The following is a 4,688-nucleotide window of genomic DNA, read 5'->3' as shown; positions in this document are numbered from 1 at the left end:
ACGGCGCGGCACGATCTTCGACTCCATGCTGGCTGCTCTCTCACTCGGGACTGTATGTGAAGCCAATGGGCCTTGTGAATAGATTGAAAGTGACCTCGACAACTATTGTGTGTCACTCAGATTGAGGTGAGGAACTAGACATAGCCTGCTAAACTTTAGTCCATCCGTCCATCGGGTGCCGCCTATCGGCTGAAGAAAATATGTTTATTTTTTTAGGAAACTTGAGCTTCAAATAAGTTTATTCAGAGGTATGTTTAAATTATCCACGGTATATGTTGAAGATGGTATTCATGAATAAAAAAACAAAAAAACATGACTGTTCAAAAAAACTAATCCGTGGCGGAGTTGGAGTCCAACACCCCATCAACTTCCCCCCGTTGGCTACGGCCAATCCAACCAACAAAACCAAGAACAAAGAGAAACACGCCTACAGGCCTGCAAGCTGCTAAGATGTTTACCCATCAAACACATTAAACACTCCCTGGTTGGAAAATAAATACGGCTCGGTTGACAGTCCCATAGAAACCTGACAAGGATGTAGACGTCACTTAATAAAGTGAGGAAGACTTTCACCCGGACTTTTTTTCCAAAGGGATTTTTGTTTACGGAGCACCTCTTCTCACAAACAGAGCCCCCGGGGTGTATAGGGGGTGTCTAGTGCTTAGCAACTTAACCTTCAAAATCCAGAAGATAATTTGTCTCGAGGATTATATATCCATGTTTCTTACAAAACTTAGTTAAGTTTCACGCCCGCTCATTAAAGGCAGTGGACACTATTGGTAATACTCAAAATAATGTTTAGCATACCTTACTTGGTAACGAGTAATGGGGAGAAGTTGATAGTTTATAAAGAAACGGCTCCCTCTGAAATAACGTTGTTTTCGAGAAAGAAGTAACTTTCTACGAATTTGATTTCGAGACCCGAGAACTAGATTTTGAGGTCTCAAAATCAAGCTTCTAAAAGCACACAACTTTGTGTGACAAGGTTTTTTTTCCCCCACTCTTGCAACTTCGACGACCAATTGAGCTCAAATTTCCACAGGTTTGTTATTTTATGCATAAATATGATGAGAAACACCAAGTGAGACGCCCGGTCTTTGACTGGTGTCCAGTGTCTTTAAGTAAAACACAAGTCTATTAAGCTTTAGTGTGAAATCTGCACGTTGTCGTGTTACTTGTGAAGGTTGTCATGTCCCCATGGGCAGAATCCGCACGTTGTTATGTTCCTTATGTACAGAGGAGGAGCAGAAATCCGCACGTTCCGGGCACAAACGATACGATAGACGGAACCGCACGTATAACGAGTGTCCGTGGGGATATTAACTGCCCGACCAAACAAACAATGCAGCTTCTTCATCAGCATACAGAAACGAAACAAGAACAGTTAAAGTATAACTTTAACAAATATGCTGTTAAGGGTTTAGAGTTAACAGTTAAAGCGTTTTGCGCAATAATTACCCGGGAACGGAAATTGATCGCAAGATGGCGCAATTTTATTTATACAGAGCAACAAATTTTGTTTAGAAAATTCAGTAACGATAAAAGAAAAGTAAAAGAAACATGGCACTTTTGTATAGCCTTGACAGCCCCTTTCCTCGTGTGTGTTATGGCAAAACAAAAAAATAAAAAAAATAAACAAACAAATAAACAAGGTAAAACTAGTTGAGTCTTTATTTATTTATTTTGTTTGGTTTACTTGAGTTGATTTTTTGTTCCGAAATATTATTGACTTTAGTCAGGTGAGGTGTGCAGTAGCACCATGTGTGTACCCTTTTTGAGTGTTGTTGGTTCTGGAAAAATAGTGGTTGACATAACCATCGTTTTAATTTGTGTCTTTGTTCAATCTATCATGTCCGTAGTTTCTTGTTCCTGCTGTTTACATTCTGTATGTCACCACAAGCCATGGCTTCTGGCAGCGATATGCTATCATAATTTTTTTTATTTTCTGCCTAGGTACATGTAGCAAAAGAATCTTTTAGCTACTCTTTTATTTCAAAATTTGTTCTGTATTTTTTGAAAGTGTTCATGAAGTATGGGAATATTGTGTGACTTTGACTGTTTTTGATTGTAAATGCTTCGGGGGAAGTCATTAGCCGGTGATTGCATACTTTCAATGGTTCCGTGCACTGATATTTTAATCAATAATGACGTCATGGTGTTATGAAGTAATAATGTTAGAAGATAATGGTTCTATGTCTGTGGCTGTATGTTGCTTTGCTCAATTTTTTTTCGAAATAGAATAAAAACTCTGCTTTAGGTTACAAACGTCATGCAATTAACAATAAATTTTAGCAATTTTTAAAAAGGGTAAATGAATTTGCAACTAGGTTTCTGCAAATGTTTCCGGGTGCGCCTGCTGGTTGAACTAATTGTTTAAATGTTGGATCATACTTTGTCATTAATGCCATTTATTATAAAAACAAATTTCAAGTAAGATTTGTTTTAAATTGTAAAAAAATTAATGTAAGTAAATCTTCCAAAACAATTCACACACAAAACGAAATCATAATTTCTCGTATTGTTAAATTGCCGTTGCACAGATTGCATCCTGCGCGGCTTCGATTTGAAGCAAGCAAATCCTTTTATAAAAGTATACAGGTAAGCTGACAAACAAGTCAAAGTGGTGTCCTAGTCTTACCTCTATAACAAGATTAACAGCTCTTTACACAAGTAAAAATAGATACACACAAATCAACTTTGAGGAACCTGGTTGTGCATTACGTTTGCAGTTAATCTTTGTCACACTTTTATTTGAAGGCAAACCGACACAAACAAAACGTCCAAACCAGCTGCAGGGCTGGCCTATTATTATTCAGAACAGGTACAACAAATCCCTACGAATGTGGGAGTATTTCAATACTTCTGTTATTTATTTCTTGAAGGCCAGCAGATAAAAACTTCAGAGTGAGGTTAATCTAGCGTACTATAAATACATTGTGACTCCTCACTGTCAATCGAACTTCATCAACGATTTGGGGGGAACAACGTTTATACGAGCCCCTAATGTTGCCTCACTGCCTCGTTTTCCCAAGGTTGGGACTTAAAGGCATGGACACTATTGGTAATTGTCAAAGACCAGTCTTTTCACTTGGTGTATCTCCACATAATATGCATACAATATAAAACTTGTGGAAATTTGAACTCAATTTGTCGTCAAAGTTGCGATATACTAATGAAAGAAAAAACAAACCGTGTGCTTTCAGATGCTTGATTTCGAGACCTCAAGTTCTAACTCTGAGGTCTTGAAATCAAATTCGTTGAAAGTTACTTCTTTCTCGAAAACTATGGCACTTCAGAGGGAGCCGTTTCTCGCCAAGTTTATACTAACAACAGCTCCCCATTACTCGTCACCAAGAAAGGTTTTATGCTAATAATTATTTTGAGTAATTACCAAAAGTGTCCACTGCCTTTAAAGGCACTATACGCTATTACTCAATTATGTGTTACTGAGCACAACATCTTAGTTGGGCGAGCAATGGAGAGCTTTTGATACTAGTACAAAACATTGTGAAAAGCGGCTCCCCCTGAGGTAACGTAGTGTTATTCTCACCCAAATATTTGTTTTTGGCTCACCCATTAGATTGAGACTTTAAACGCACTGACACTATTAGTAATAACTCACAATAATGTTAAGCATAAAAACTTACTTTGCATTGGGAAATGGAGAGCTGAAGTGAAACGACTCCCACTGAAGTGAAGTATTTGAGAAAGAGGTAATTTCTCACTCAAATTTTAAAATACTTCAGGACTGAAGCCTTTTCCGAACACCCGCACACAATTTTGTGTGCAACAGGAGTGTTTGTTTTCTTTATTATTTTCTTGCAACTTTGTTGATGACCAATTGAGTCAAAATTTACACAGATTTGTAATTGTATGCATATGTATAGACCTACACACAAGTTATAAAACTGGTCTTTGACAATTACCAATAGTGTCCATCAGGGGACGAGTTCACAAAGACTAAGGACTAGTCCTAACTTAGTCCTAACTTAGGACTAGTCCTAGAAGATACTAAAAACTAAGGCTAGTCCAAAGTAGTCCTAAGTAATAGGACGAGTAACTCGTCCTAACTCGAGATAAGACGAGTCTGACAGGGCAAGTCACACTACCGCGATAATGATAACGATAACGACGCAGAGAGAACGCATTCTATTGGTTGAAATGCTCTTCGCAAAATACGTCCACGCTTATTCAACCAATCAAGGGCGTTTTTCTTTTAACGCTCACGTTTTCGTTCTCGTTATCGAGGCCTGTGTGACCGGACCTTTAAATCTTTGTGAAATCCACCCCCAGTGCCTTTAATGCACTCAGAAACTATGTGAGGGTCAAAAATCACTTCAACCATAGAGCTATCCAAGCTTCACAAATGTTGATTGGATGGATTCCCTTTTAACCGCCCAAAGAGAAGGCTCAACAGAGAAGCTATAAAGTTCATCCTAGCATGAAACGCAAAGAAAACATTTTTGTATTACAATTACTATTCCTGGTGGAATGTGGAATCGAACTAATACCGTATGGAGGGTAATCTACCGAACCTTAAAACACCCTTCTGATTTATGTACGCTGAACGGAGCCACTTAACTGCCATGTTTCCACTCCAAAGAAGCACCCAGTTAGTGTTTAAAGGAACACGTTGCCTCGGATCGGACGAGTTGGTCTATGCAAGGCGTTTGAAACCGTTTGTTATG

Source organism: Asterias rubens, chromosome 3 (genome assembly GCF_902459465.1).
Source record: "Asterias rubens chromosome 3, eAstRub1.3, whole genome shotgun sequence".
Lineage (NCBI taxonomy): Eukaryota > Metazoa > Echinodermata > Asteroidea > Forcipulatida > Asteriidae > Asterias > Asterias rubens.
The sequence above is the reverse complement of the archived record's forward strand: the minus strand, read 5'-3'. Positions refer to the sequence as shown.